At 40.5% G+C, this 16,178-nt stretch overlaps 1 long non-coding RNA gene across 1 annotated transcript; it reads left to right on the top strand.

Annotated features, from left to right (window-relative positions):
• The first annotated feature begins 5,747 nt into the window (after window positions 1-5,747).
• LOC148001528 (uncharacterized) lies at window positions 5,748-15,617 on the top strand. Its single transcript, XR_015635428.1, has 3 exons — window positions 5,748-5,976; window positions 13,116-13,208; window positions 14,285-15,617. It is a non-coding gene; the product is annotated as an uncharacterized LOC148001528 (long non-coding RNA).
• The last annotated feature ends 561 nt before the right edge of the window (window positions 15,618-16,178 follow it).

Raw genomic sequence — 16,178 nt, 5'->3', positions numbered from 1 at the left:
GAAGGTGAGAGATACATTCATCTGTGGTACAAGATTATTTATTTAGAATATAGTAAGAAAGTATTTTGGTTTAGGAAGCTGCCAATTATAGGTCCATTCCTACAATCTGTGATGTTTCCAGTCATGGATAGTTTAATAGGTTTATAATATAGGAATGAATATCCTCCTTTTAAGTGGGCCTTAAGTCCAATTATACAACTGTCAGTTGTAGGGAGCCTTATTGGATTTGGGCCTGGCGCTTTGTGACTGTATGGCTCAAAGTGGCTACATGACTCTTGGCTGCATGGCCACAGATATTCAACCTTGAAATGACTGCCATAGTCTTGAGAGTGTTGGACAAAAGCCTCTCCCATGAATTTACGGCACAGAAAGATAACTTTCAGAGGATGTTTCAGTCTGAGCAAACACCAGACGTCTCCGGCATCTCCATCCATGACCTCTTCACCTTCTGCTCTCGCTGCTGGAATGCCCTCCTCCCTCCATCCTTTGTGTTTCACAAAGGACACTCCCCCTACCTGAAAGCCTTAAACGCTGTAATGTTCACCCCAATAAATGAGACCTTGACAACAGAACTTTTGCTTGGTCTCCTTCTTCTCTTCACCCCGATTTGATACACAGGTAGAAGGCCTCTTTGGGACCCTGAATAACTGGACCTGCTAGACGGGTCAGTCAGTTATCCCAAAGGCAAAAGCCTCACTATTGATCTTTGTGAACATTTTCATGCTTGTGCTTCAAAATTTGCAGCTGTGTAAGACTTCTGGTTGCTCCTTTCCCGTGAGAACTTGACTAACACTTTCTCACAATATGAGACCCATTTCTCATGGAGGAGACTTCTATGTTTGTTCTGGCTTGATATTTCCAAGTCCAGCATCCAAAGTCTGTGGTGCCTTGAGTAATAGGTCTTACCTTCTAATTCTGGAAGGGAAGTCAACTGCAATATTGAATTCTTTGAAGTCTCTTGTATTCTTCTGACCAACAGTTAGAGAAGAGATTTTTCATGCACAGTCTTGGTGATTTCATTGGATGATCCCTGGCTCTTAGGGGAGCATTACTGCCTCAAGTGCATTATGTACAATTAAAGTATACATCACATATGTCTTCTTATGTCTTCTCAGACATCTGTAGTATTATTTATGCTCCTCCCTCATCCATGTTTCCTGTGGAGGGCCGTCCTCACATTCTCCATTGTAAGATGGCGCCGATATCCGGCAGGATGCACCTAATAAAAGGGCAATATGCAAGCGCCTGGTAAATTCCTCACTCAGGGGGACACGTATGCTGTGGTACGTCATCTGGCACATCTGGCAGTGACCAGCCAGAGAGTGACACGTCCTAGGCGAGGATAGTTTCCTATATAAGGGATGGTCTTTCCCTCACTCGGGGTCTCTGTATTGTAAGCTTGTGCTCTCGCTCTCAAGATGCATTAAAGCTATTTCTGCAGAAGGATCCTTTGTGTCCTGTGTCATTCTTGCTGGCGAGATGTAGCGTGGGACAGTTTCCCACATGAAGCTCTTCTTCTTTCCCATTCCACCAACTTAGCACCTGTTCCTGCTGTTTCCATCTCTAGATTCAAGGCAAGAAAACAATTCTTTAGGTTTGTGTTCACTTCCTCTATGTACAAAGAGCATTGTGACTATCTCCCTCTGCTGTCTTCTTTACGCATTGACATACATTTCTTTTTTCAGAAAAAGCTGCAATTTGAGACCAATATTCTCCTTAGAGATTCTACTTAGTGCTTATTATTATTTTGTCTTTTTGCTTTTGTTTTTTTTATCTTTATTTTCTTATGTTATATCCTTTTATATTGGATGTTTTTTATATTTCAAATGTTATTCCCTATTGTGGTTTCCCATCCATAAGCCCACTATTTGTCCCAGTTCCCCGACTTTTATAAGGGTGCTCCCCCTCCCCAAACACCACCCTTCCCTGACATTCCCTCCCCTACCTGACATTCTCCTACATTGGAGGTTTCCTTCCACTGGTGCAAACATGGCCATCCTCTGCTATATGCAGCTGCGTCCATTGGTCAGTCCATGGTTAATCTTTCAGTAGTGCTTTAGTCCCTGGTATTCTGGTTGGTTGGCATTGTTGTTCTTATGGGTCTGCAAGGCCCTTCACCTCTTTCAAGACTTTCTCTCATTCCTTCAATAGGGACCCAATTCTCAGGTTGATGGTTTGCTGCTAGTGTTAGCCACTGTGTTGGTCTTGGTCTGGCTGCGCCTCTCAGGAGACTAGAATATAAGGCTGCGATCAGCATGCACTACTTGGCTTCATTAATATTGTCAAATATTGGTGGCTGTCTATATGTGTGTGTGTGTGTGTGTGTGTGTGTGTGTGTGTGTGTGTGTGTGTGTGTGTCTATGTACGTATGAATGTATGTATGTGCTGGATCCCCACTTAGGCCATGATCTGAAAGGGTATTCTTTCAGTCCCTGCTTCAAACATTGTCTCCCTATTCCCTCCCATGAATATTTCTCCCCATTAGAAACCACACTATACTTGTCTTTTTTTTTTGAGCTTTTTGTGTTCTGTGGATTGTACTTTTAGTAATTTGAGTTTTTGGGCTAGTATGCACTTATCACTGTGTACCTACCATGAGTGCTTATTTGTAATTGGTTTACCTCACTCAGGATGACATTTTCTAGTTTCATCCATTTACCTGCGAACTTCTTGATGAAATTTTTTGATAGCTGAGCAGTACTCAATTGTGTAGATGTACCATATTTTCTGTAAACATTCCTCTGCTGAAGGAAATCTGTATTCTTTCCAGCTTCTGGCTGAGTGTATTTCAGCTCTAGGCACAGGCAGAAACCTTAAGTGTGGTGCCCCTGACTGCTCCTAGGTTCCTGTCCTCAGGGCTCACAGATGTCTATAGGCGATTTCCTCTTTGGTCAGGAATGTTGGCAGGAAGTAATTGTCTCCCCTGGATTTTCAGGAATGTCTGGACTTCTGAGGATTTGGGGGCAGGGAGCTGTCTTACTCATTCAGTTCATTTCCTCTGGCAGCCAGAAAACAGCAGGTTCCTGCAGGTGTCTCCTCCTATTATTCCTATCTTCAGATGTAGTGGGCAGTATCCTCTGGGGCTGTTAATATGGGCAGAAGTGGGCAGAAATGGGCAGAATTGGGGGTGTATCCTGAGGTCTCAGGATTACCTGCATTTCTGGGAGTTCGGCTCTCTCAGCCAAATTATTTCACAACGTTTTCATTTCTATTTATGTGTCCAATCTCTCTCTCTCTCTCTCTCTCTCTCTCTCTCTCTCTCTCTCTCTCTCTCTCTCTCTCTCTCTCGCCATGTGTGTGCTTACACAGTGCACATTTTTTTCCAGTGCAAGAATAAATTGGGCGTTAATGGAAATACACCAATAATGGAATGGAGGGAGTTGTGTGGAAGCTGCGCACCAGAATGCCTTAAAATCTCCCATGCAGACCCTACTCCTCTTGGAGGCTACACTTCATTTGCAATGGGTTTCCTTATTTTCTTGCTCTATAGCACAGAGGACTAGGTTGGGAACTAGGGCTTTGAGCAGATTGGGCAAATACTGTAAAAATGAATTACATCCAGAGGCTGGAAACCTATTCATCTTCTACAACAATTACAGGGCAGGCAGTATGAAGACAGTCACCTGACAATATGGCCATCTTAAGATTGGGACTTAAGAATATGACTCTCACACTACTCAGAAGACCAGAAAAGTTTTGCTATTTGGGAGATAAAAGAAGGCCCCACCTACTACACTGTACTTTACCTACTCTTTATTCAGTTAAGTGCTGATATGAACTATTGTCTCATGTCACATGGGCCATTTAAAAAATCAATGATATTATGTGCATCTGGTAGCATTAACAGAATAAACCACACACTGTTGTGAACACTGGGACAGGAGTATGCTTAGGAAGATACTGGCCTCTTCCACGTTCTAAGATAGGCAAGGAAACCCCCAAATGCAGTAGTATTGTGATACTGTGATGTAAATCTACTTATATTTAGTTTCTATCATGATAAGGATGGATCTCTCTCTCTGGGGCAGGGTCAGCTCTTAATGTCTACAGCACCTAAGCCAGAGAGTAACCAAAGTCTCTACCCTGCTTCTGTAGCTAATCTGTGGTTAATACTGTTGCTCTATGGCAAGAAAAATTGAAGCACATCATTCTCGATTAGGATCACTTCTATATTCCTTTGTGAATGTTGTCATTTCCTCAGCAGCTGGACAACAATAACTGTATAATACTCAGCATCTGGTGGACATGGTCAATAATGAATGTGTGTAGTAGACTGATATATACTAGGATTACCAAAACCCATGACTGCATGGATAAAGTATGGTAGTGGTTACATCATTAATTGTGTGTTCATGGAAAAAGGCCCATTATGCTAACAAAAGACACTATTACTCTGTGTACCCCTTAGTGGCTTTGAATTCACTCTTTTGAACAGGCTGCATGAAACATGTGGGAATCCATCTGTAGTTGTGAGTTCTAGGTCTACAGGAGGGGACAGAAGCCTTGAATAAGGAAGATGGTCTTAAGAGTCAAGAGTTACAATTCAATTTTTATTCCTAAGCAATACAATGTTCAAAAAACAGGCATTTAGTGGACAGTTTAAATAAAAAGTTAAAAGTGTTATCAAAACTGGAACAATAGCATATAACTAATTTTACCATGAAGAAAAACTAAATAAGTAAAAAATTATTCAACGAAAACCATAAGAAAAAATATTTCTACGTAGCTGCCTCTTACTAACCATTTAGAAGCACATTCCTGGAGCCTGTTTCTCGCCATAACACTTGTTGACAAGACAGTAAACTCAGTGTTCCCTGAAGTTGTGGTGTCAGTTCATGAAAGGAATTAATTCCTAATGAGACAAGCTAGCTTATTGACACATAAAGTTATGGTCTCTAAACACTGATGAAATGACCTAAGAGGAAGAATATTCATCCAAAAAATGCTGTGTCTGTTGGTCAGCAGGGAATTCCTGAGAAAGCAACACATTCTTTAAGAGGCTGCCTTCCTGGAATGTGTTCAATTCCAGCTCTCTTGCATCTTTTGAGACCTGGGAGAGGAAGGCAGTTATTTAGAAACTGATTTGGTAGAGACATGCATGCCAGCTGTCAAATGGCTGACTCTTACCACCTCAGTTGTAGTGGACAGTCAACATTGACCTTTAACTTCAAATCATGGCTGCTAACACTAGAGGCAGGGGAAGATATCCACCAACCCTCACAGAAACGTGGGCTGACAAGCTGCTTCTCAGACTTCCTCCAGTGGAAATCAAGAAAAGGGCAATGGGAGAATACCTCATTTTTGGGTTGCAGGAAGAAAGAAGAAGGCCACATGCCACCCAGGTCAAAGAAACAAACAAGCACACAGTTGACATTTGTTCTTGGTTCGTATCCCTAGATGTTGCTTCCAACTTAGGAAGATATATGATACCTGCATGACCTTTGTCCTAGGCCCTAGAATTTGTTCAAAGCTCTGCATTGCATCCAGTCTATCTAAAGGGCATGCTGTAATGTTACATGTTATTCAGCTCTCACCATTACTGGACTGCAGTTCAAAAAGTGTAGCAAGGTATACTTGCCAATTATTCAGTTTCTCACAGGTGGCTAACATCCCAGGACACATGTGCATAGACAGAGCAATGAAAAGCTACATTACAAGAGGTGGTTGGCTGGTTGGGAGTGTAAGTTAGGAAGGTGGTAAGGGAAAGTAAATATGTATCAAACTCACCAGTGGTATCAGACAATGTTACTATGACTCAGCTGCTTGTCCCTAGCACAATTCGTTGGGTCTGAAGGTTGCTGGTCTCTCCTGTTTGTCATTATCTCCAAGGTTCAAGTCAAGGAGGTAGTTCTAGAGAACTGCACAATCAAGCTGTACCATGTTGCTCTCCTGCTTCAATGTGACCAACGTCTTCTTCATGACACTCTTCTCCATCTGGATCCAGCTGTGCAGGTTGCCAGAAAAAACCTCTGCATAGTAAGATCCTGTAGTTTCTTCAGCCCATTCCTGCTACCAAGACTCACTATTGCCACCAGGACCCAGATACCCATAAAGACTATATAGAATACATATAGATACATATAAGGCTGCTGCCTAAATAGCAAACAACCAAGTGAGGGAAGAATATGTTGTTTCTGCCACTCAAACACCAATAAGGGTATATATCTCTTCAAAGGAACAAGGGATCTACATCTATCAGTGACATCACAACGCCTGGGGCAATGTTTATTATTATTTGTCAAATACCTTCAAAGTAGGTCAGTAGAACCAAGGGGAGGTCATGCTAACCATGTGGTCCATCACAATCTGGTCTGTAAAACAGGGCCTGAGCCCAGAGGCCCATGTCAACCTAATAACCCCCTTGTGACCTGTATCATTAGTGTTCTATGTAAAGCTTTCTGAAGTTGCTTAGACAGTGCTGAGATGAGGAAGAATCTATTATGCAATTGAGTAGTGAGACCAAGAGTCCCAAAGAACACTTATGACTAAACAGCAGAATAGTTGCAACCAGAGCTGCACACTCTCTAATCGAGAACAAAGAAAGATAGAAATAGCCATTCCACAATTGACGTCCTTTCTGTCCAGTGCTTACCAATAGAAACTATTCTCCTTCTTGAGCTCCTGTAAATTTTGAAGAATCTCAATGCTCTACAACTGTAAGTTGTATACTGATGACATGACATCCTTCTCCTTTATCTTCAATTTTTCATAAAATGGGTTTGGCCTAAAGTAGGGCTTGGACACAGTAAGATAAGTCTCAATGAACACGGGCTCTTAGGAATACCTGAACATAGGATAGGCACTGTACTAGCTCAGCCCTGGAAGAACACTTTCTGAATTCTACACAACGGGAACTTCTTCAGCTTTGGAAACTTGTTATTCTGGGCCCAGGACAGCAGAAGTGAGGAATCCAGATGGAGGGTGCCCTGGATCCCTTTGTTTAATCAGGAGGGCTGGATGGACAGTCATACAAGTTCTGGTCTCATGAGCCTTAGGCACAGCCCTTTGTCCTCCAGAAACCTAGGACTTCATTTTTCCTATTTTTAAATAGGAATTCTACAGCCTGAATTACTAACACTTCAGAGACAGACATTACACATGATTCTGGAAATGAGACCAGCTTCCTAATCTGCCAGGGCTTTACCAGTGTACAGACAAATGTGAGCATAGAGGAAAAGAACTGTGCTGTTTAAGAGGAGCTCAGAAAACTCATCACTAACGTCTCCATAAAATTGTCATACAGGTAAATGATGAGGGTAAAATACAGACCTGTGGATTCTAGGGTTGGAGGAATTTACAAACATAGAAAAGGTGTACATATGCATGTGCATGTATGCTCACACAGACACAGACTGGAACAACAAGAAGAGAAAAGTAAAGTGAGTGAGAGAATCGAAAGAGAGACAAATATGGAAACAGAGAGCATAAATCAGAAGGAATGCAGGCAACATTACAGTCTCGGATTATAATGCACAGAGACAAAAAGGAACAGGCCTGAGCATCAGGCCTTAACGAGCATTTGAGATGAACAGTGTTGGTCCAGTCCTGTCAGGCTGCTTTCAGGAGATTCTAGCACTCGTTTGACTGTGAGGCAACTACAAAGTCTCTTCACAAACTCAGTACCTAGAACCTCACAGAGCCAACACCTATCAAGGATTTTCCAAATGCACACTGGTAACTCACTCTTCCCTGCCTCTATTCTTGTATTTTTCACTAAGAACAGAAGATAAGCTTTTCAGTTTGAGGAAGCCGAGGAGTCCATTTCTCTTCTCACCCCTGACCAAACTTCAGGTTCTGTCTCTCTTCTGAGAAGTATTCTGGGACATGAATTTGAGCACAGGTATGTTCTGAAGTCACAACTTTCTAGAACTCATAATCTTAAAACGATGAGATGAGGGTGACAGAGCAGGCCTATGACTGACACCACATGGTTTGGAGCAATGTATACATCTTGTTCATGGATCCCTGTGTTACATAGAGCAGGCGATCTCTCAGCTCATTTCTCTCCGTGGTAACCAGCTGCAGCTCTCTGATAATCCTCTCTTCTTCCTTCTTGTACTGCTCCTTACTTAGGAGCGTTGCAGGGGTAAAAGTCTCTTTGACAGCCTGTGTAGTTAGTAGAACTGATGGGAACCTTCATCGGGAGATTTCATAACCGCACCGTAGGCCACACTGAGGCCCAAAGAGAAGCAGAACATGGCTGGAACCTAGTGTAACCACAAAAGTTTGGTCCAGGGTGGAAATGCCTGGGGATCTCAGCTCTTCCATCACTCCATAGAGACTAGGAGATGTCAGGAGCCAGCTATTTCCTCTGTCTCCCTGCACATGCTTTTGAATACCACAGAGATGGCTACTCCTGGATTATCAACTTCTCAGGGTACAACTTGACTTCCGAGGCCTGAGTCTTGTGGATTTAGAAGGCAGATGATAAAATCACCAGCAATTCGTACTTGAGTGCTTAGAGATGATCAGATCTTTTACCCTGTTACGTTTGGATTAAAAAGCTACACAGGGGGAAAACATGGTCAGGAATTTCTGCTACCAAAACACCAAACAACGCAGAAGTTCCCTTTGTATCCAATCCGTGTCTTGGTCCAACTCTGATGTTTTTGGGGACTCTAGAAAAATGTCTGTCACCCACAAGCTCTGATAAAAAAATTTTTGGTTGGCCCTCCCAGTGTAAAAACGGTCAGGGAAGTTCTAAGAACACACTCTAATTGCCAGGACCACAATTATCTCCCAGTTCCTACACTCAGATAGCCAATGACTTTAAAGCAGCAATGGGAATGAAGTGTATTGATGCCCTGCCACAAATTCAGATAAGTTAGACTCTCCATGGCTCCTAATACTCTTATTAAACCCAATATACCATCACCAGCACTTTAAAAATAAAAGCAGGAAGTATACAATTTAACAGTCTTGTCATTGCTGTATTCTTCCTTAGGGGATAGAGAATGTCATCTTCTGAAAGCCTTGATTTCAAGAACTGAAATCCTAGAAAATCATTCATTTTGCAGTGGCTCCTGTTCCTGTGCCCCATTGCTAGAAAGGTCAGCTCAAGCCCACCCCTGAGAGGGTGCTCCACATACCCTGCCCATGACTTACTGCACATTCCCCAGGACCACCTCCTTCCTCTTCCATTACTGTGAGTTGAAAGTCCACCTTACTCTGCCTTCACTCTTGTCTCTCCATAATCTACCTTCACCCTACCCAACCGCCTGCACAATCGGTCAAACATGACTGTGGATGAATCCTTGATACAGTGACTGAGAGACCTTAGTAAACTGCTTGTTACTACAACACTGGTGACATCACAGGAGATGCCAAGAACTCTCCAGGAGAAAATAGAATGCTGGAAGGAAGAAGTGCTGATGTCATGGGGAACAGACTTTGCCTCCCTGATAACATTCACCCTGTGCTTATCAGAAACTGAAGGGCCCTTTCCAGGAGACTTTCCTGGGGCTTATCCCCAGCGAACCTCCTGCTTCCAAATCCAGATTTGCTTTCCACTTGATTGGCTTGATTGGCAAAACCTATATAATTCCTATATATCTAAAAAAGTGTTTGGTTTGCAAACCCTGCCCAGTATTGCTCCATTCTAACTCAAATTCTCCTCATTCTGCACAATTGGGCATTAAAATCTGAGATATCACACCTGTTTTTATATGCAACCAAAAAGTTCTCCTGTCTCACTATGTACAGGTGCATGAAATCACATCCAACAATAGCCTGCAGTGTAGGAGTCTATGTGGGTGTGTGTTAGGGGGTACAGTGATGAAGCCTTGTGCTTAGCATTAGTGGGAGAACTGGACTCTGATGATGCCAAGTATTCTTGGTTCCTGTTGCCTAGGTTCTTACTCGTGCTTCTCTCCATCAGGTTTTCTCTGGTGTTAGCTTGTCCTGGGGTATCTGACAGTGGTTTGACACTCATTTAAGCCTGTGTGTCATCACTCCTGTACTCCTGTCCTCTCTCAGCTCTATCTGCGAACAGAGAGATGCTCTTTGGAATTCTGTGTCTAAGGACTCCAAAAAGTTAACATGGAGCAGAAAACTTGGTCTTACCTCTGCCCCCAGGTACATAGGACGTGCTCCTAGTGACTAGCTTTTGGCTCTTGGTGCTGACAGAAACCTGAAGTGTCCAGTCCCAGATGACTTCTGCCTTTGTGTGTCCTGAGGCCATCAGTCTGGTTTCTTGCACTAGAAGAGCTGGTCTGACCTTTGCCCTCAGATTTATGGGTGCTTCTGGTGACTGGCTTTTGGCTCTCCTATCAGGCCACTAATATTTTTTTTTGGTACATACCACTGAGGTCTAGGCTCTGCAGAATTTTTAAAGACAGAAGAACAGTGGATGAGAATTTATTTCATTGTTTCTGCATGAAAAGGAAGCACACTTCTCAGATCCCCTCTATTTCTTGGAAACTCTTGGATGCCACGCTCAAGATGTTGAGGGTTTGAGTGTTGTTTCAGCTCTTCCGTAGGTTTTCTTAACTGCAAGGATGAATGAAATGAGAATTTCTGATAAAAGAAGAAATGGAAAATACAGGACTGACGGTAAATGCTACCTAGGACATCATACCCATGAGGACATGTAGCTGAAGTAATACTTTCCCTAGCTCTATTTTATAGATAATGAAGACATCCTACTTTTAAATGAGGGGAATCCAGAGATGGTATACAATTTTCATTATAAGTCAGGAGCTTCTCTTCTTTCACACCTTAGTGGAAATCACCATCAACCTATTAGCCTTACATCTTGACTTGTAAGAGTAGTATATTTTCAAAAATCTTAATAGAATTATTTCCAAGTTCAGTAGCATTACCTATGCAACAAAAAAATATGTGAAGCCATGCGTGTGATACTTTTGTTTGGATAAAACTAGAATGGTCACAAACATTGACAGTATCTCTTAGCAAGAAATAATAGAGACATGATATGGGCTAACCCTAATGAGCTCACTTCTGTCTCCGGACACACATGATGGAAAGAGAACAATACCTGCAAGTATTACCTTGATTTCTGCATGCCAACTGAGTCAGCACACATACACACACATACATACATACATACATACACACACACACACACACACACACACACACACACACACACACACACACCACTAATAAACAAAGAGGAAGAGAGAGAATATCCAAATAATGTCCTTCTATTAGCAAATTGAAAAAAACCAAAGGTCAGGTTTCCATTCTGTAAATGTATGAAGGTTTTAGCTACTATTTCAGATACACTGGGTAGTGTTTGATAGCACTTGTATAAAGTTTAAACTGTTTTCTTGTCTATTATATCATTAGTGGTGGAAAAGTAGGTCTCTTATGGCAATAGCTGTGAATGATACATTCTTCTCTGCTTTCCACTTAACAACTGCCTGGTAGATTCTTTCATTAAATGGAGTTGTGAAAATTTAAATGACAGTTATTTTAATTCCCAGTGTATTTAAAGCTACTAAAAGCTTGTCTAAGTTTTCAAATTAATTTACCACATTTGTGTGAGACTGTATTGAGCTGAATACTGTGTATAAGGTCATTCACCATGAGCCTGACCCATTACAGCAAACATTACCTCCATACTTACATTCAACTCTTAAGACAATAATCACCATGGATTGTTTACTATAAACCAATACAGTAAAATGCATACTTTATAGCTTTTTTGCACTTGATCCTGTTGGAAACTTTATAATTTCAGTGCATTATTTTACCACTGTGTAGGAAGGGGGAACTGAGGCAGAAAGTAAGGAGTTGCATGGCCAAGGTCAGGAAGCCAGCTAGAGTAGCAGCCCAGTAGCTCATCCTCATGAGCTTCTTCCTTCTTCATTACATTGTATGGTTTGCCTAATGAGGGCCACAACTATGTCATCAGCTAACGCCATCAGCAGAGTAGAGTTTATGTTTGTAAATCTTTCAAGACGATGTAGTGTCAAGACCATACAAATCCAGGGATGAAAATGCATTAGTTCCCAATGCCGTTCATACTAAGTCCTCAAAGTGACGCTGTTTTCTGAGGTTGCCATGTTAATTGTGTTGTAACAATTCAAAATGTTTCAGTGATATTGTTGGCAACTATGTTCAATAACTTCTCAAAGATTTTCTCTAAAATGGACATAGACGAAACATTATCTCTTTTTTAAAAATATAATTTGGGTTTATATTATATTGTCTACTGTGTTTTTATCAAAAAGGACATGTCATATACGATTGAAAATGATAATATAGGGTTGAACTTTCTCCATTTTTGCTCCCTGTCTTGTCAATCCTAGAGTCTGCGGAACCCTACAACTTAAAATGGGTTCTTAGAAAGAATATTGCAGGCAACTTCAAAATAGTTTAGAAATTCTTTGTTCTTTGTGAATTTTAAATGAATTCTCTCTCTTTCTATATTCTGGGTTTATTAAATATCAAATGCTTTGAGAAATTAACATCTATTTTAAATATGGTACATAAATGCTTATTCATATTAATGTATTTTATTGTTTATTTACACATTGTTGCTTTTTTAGTTTTGTAACGCCAAGCTTACACCTTTAATTCTAGCCTCAGGCAGGCAATCTTTGTGAGTTCAAGGCTATCCTCGACTATGTAATAAGTTTCAGGACCACCAGGATTCCATGGAGAGACTGTGTCTCAAAAAATTTTGAGAATGTTGGAGTTTGTGAATCTATGAATGAGTATAAATACACATAGCGGCCAAAGATATCACAATCTCTGTATCTGGAATTTCAGGTAATTTCAAAGTACCCAACATGAGTGCTGGACACTGAACTCAAGCTCTCTGCAAGAGCACCACATCCTTTTATCCGCTGAGTCATATTTCCAGACACATTAGTTCTTTTTACAAAGAGGAAACTTCCAGATATTGAGGTCCCCTTCTTGACCAGAGTACCAGGAGTCTTTGGGAGAATTTGGGAATCCCTATGCTCCTGATTTGATAAATACGTTCTGGTTTTTTCAATTTGAGTTATTGTAAATGACTGTTAATCCCTTAGATTTAATTTCATACTAATGATAAGAAAATCTAACTGCTTTTAAATGCTTAGAAAGGGGCTCTATACTCTTTCTAAACAATGGAATCAATAAGGCTTCCATGCTCCTTTTCCCAGGTTCCCTGAGGATCAAAACTGCAGGATAAAGACATCCGAAGCACACAGAAAGGTCATGAATGTGGAGACTTCTCCCCTTCCACACTCTTTGAGGTAGTGCTGTTGCCTCCCTACTTTTCATGGAAAAAGCAGATCAACAGGAATCCTATTTCTCTGAGAACTAGGGAAACAGAAGTATACCATGGGGGATAAGTCAAGTAACTTGACCACCATTTTTTATAGAGAATTGAAATACACCAGGGACACTTGGAACTCTCTTCCATTTGAAGTCACACAGGCTGCTAATGTGACTTAACGGAGGCAGACACTGTGACTCAATTTTCTTTCAAGCTCCTTCTTTCAGAGACTCAGGTCTCAGAAAAGCTTCTACATGACCGTCATGTCCTCTCATGAAACTCCTAAGAATTGATTAATGAATGGTTTGAAAAAATAAATAAGTCAGAATGAAAATGAAATTTGATGTGTGTTTGGTTGTTTCAGAATCTTTCCTATTCCTGGTATTTTTCTGAAAATGTTTAATTTCCTTAATTTATTTATATGAGTATACAGTTGCTGTTTTCAGACACCCAGGACAGGGGCTGTGAGCCACCATGTGGTTGCTCAGAATTGAACTCAGGACATTTGGAAGAGCAATCCATGCTCTTAATCCCTGAGTCACCTCTCCAGCCTATTCCTGGGATATTTTAAAATTAAGTTACTTACATTTACTCAAACAGTAACTTTTCTATGATGCTTATTTCTTAATAAATCTTTCTACAGCTTTGTATAATTCGATGAGAATCCACCATTTAAATTTTTAATGGCGTAAGACAATTGACTTGAGTCACTGTCCTAAATCAATCTTGGTCACCCATGAATATTCAGAAGTAGGATCTTGCATGATACAAAAATAGATCATGGAAATGACTATAACCATGCAAATCCTGCATTCAGTATCTAGGCATGGAACTTCCAGGACTCTAAAGAGTTGGTGGCGCCCCAAAAATTCACCAGAACACTCCTAGCCTGATAAACAACTTTAGCAAAGTGCCTGAATATGAACATAAATCTACTCAAAGGGTGAATGGGCTAAAAGAGAAAGTACGGAAGCAACAACCTGCACAATAATCACGAATCATACAAAATATTTTTGTGATACTAACCAAACAAGTAAAAATTCTGTATTACAGGAACTTCAAGTTTCTGAAGACAGAAATTGAAGAAGACCTCAGAAGATGGAAAGATCGCCCCTGCTCATGGATGGAAGAATTAACATGATAAAAGTGACCATACTAAAAAAAGAGATCTACATATTCAATGCAATCCCCATCTCATTTCCAACTTAATTCTTCATAGAGTAAGAAAGAGCAATTTGCAAATTCATTTGGAATAATGTAACACCCAGGATATCAAAATCTATTCTCAACAATAGAATAACTTCTGGGGGAAATCACCACCCCTGACCTCAAGCTATACTACAGAGCAGTAGTGATAAAAAAAAATGTAAGACTTAAGTGAAACTTAAGTACTGGGAGGACCCTCCTGCCCTTCTGCCATGTGAGACAAGAGAATGGAATTCCATGATCACACAAGAAGTTTATTTTTTATTCAATTAAAGTGGCAGAGGTTTACCAGTTACCTAGATGGCTACCCATCTAGGATCCTGGGGTGTCGTTGTTTTCTTTGAGGGCCTAAATCACAGGGCAAGGACAGTCTTGGCTCCCAGGCCTGGTAAAGCTGAGAGACCTTCTTGTGGAAGAAAAATTTTGGATACTGACCTGACTTCGTCTTAAGCAATATAATTCCTGTCCTCTGGTGTCATAGTCTTTCCTGCCTGAAAAGTATTTTTTTCATGAAGTAGATCCACTGATTGAACTGAATACACAGATGATGTGTACTCAACATTTGTCTGACTGCCAAAGTCTTTATTTTCCTTACTTTACTTCGTATGTACAATTATGGTACATAATTTGTAGTTTCTTTCTTCCTGGAGGCAGGTTAAAGATACCGTCAAGCTTCAGTGACTATAAGTCTTATTTTCACTTCTGTATTAATGTTGCTAGTGTTTCTCTGGTTGCCTTCAAAATCTTTTCTTCTCATAAATTCAAATATGGCACACCTATGCATATAGATTTTTGACAGGCTTGTTGTTTTGGTTACAGATGTAGCTGGTTGGATATCTGATTTATAGGGCTTTATATTTTTAATTTCCCGATCTATTTGTCTTTTTAATATTTCATGAATTTTTAAGTTATGTAGCTGATGGTAATCTTAATTTTTAAAATTTATCAGAAATTACTTTTTCAACTATTTCTTTCTTTTTATATTAAAGGCAGCTTTTTTGTGCAGATGCTTGCTGGTGGAAAAGTTCACTGGCCCCAAGGACCAAGGCCAGGGACATTGCCATAGGGAAAGGGGGTGAGTAGGAGAGAGAAAGGGGCATGTGCACTGAGAGAGGAGAGGAGAGAAAGAGGTCTTTTTCTTCAATTCTTTGTTATGTTCCTTTATATTCCTATTGTGACTTGTGTTCTTTTAAAATATCTTCATCCCAAGGAGCTTACTGTGTGCTCTTAGCACCTATGGGATGGTAACAAGCCAACCCAGGTTATTTCCTAATGTCTTTTAATGCTTGACTTTTCCAGTCATGTATGTATGTATGTATGTATGTATGTATGTATGTATATATATATAAAATATTTAAATTTTTATGTCACATTCTACCAGAATATAAACTCAAAACACACTTTTTATGAATTGACCAATCTCTCTCTCTATGTATATATTTATCTATATCTATATCTATATATGTTTGTGTGAGTGTGTATGAGTGTGTGAATACGTGTGTGTGTGTGCGTTCGTGTGTGTGTGTTTGTGTTTGTGTGTGTGTGTGTGTGTGCGCGTGTGTGATGTAAGGTTAATTTCGGTATAGAAGCAAATGGGTATGACCTGTCTTAATTTGATGAGGAAAACAGTAGTCATTCTGCACATTCTGAGTTTTAAGCGTCTCAGTTAAAATCAGAAGCTCTGTGACTTTTACAAGAGTAGGGAGCACAGATGCTAAGAGCAGAGAGCACAGTTGCCAAG

This window comes from Rattus norvegicus, chromosome 13 (assembly GCF_021556685.1).
Source record: "Rattus norvegicus strain SHRSP/BbbUtx chromosome 13, alternate assembly SHRSP_T2T, whole genome shotgun sequence".
Lineage (NCBI taxonomy): Eukaryota > Metazoa > Chordata > Mammalia > Rodentia > Muridae > Rattus > Rattus norvegicus.
Note: the sequence above shows the minus strand (reverse complement) of the source record. Positions and strands in the feature narration are given on the sequence as shown.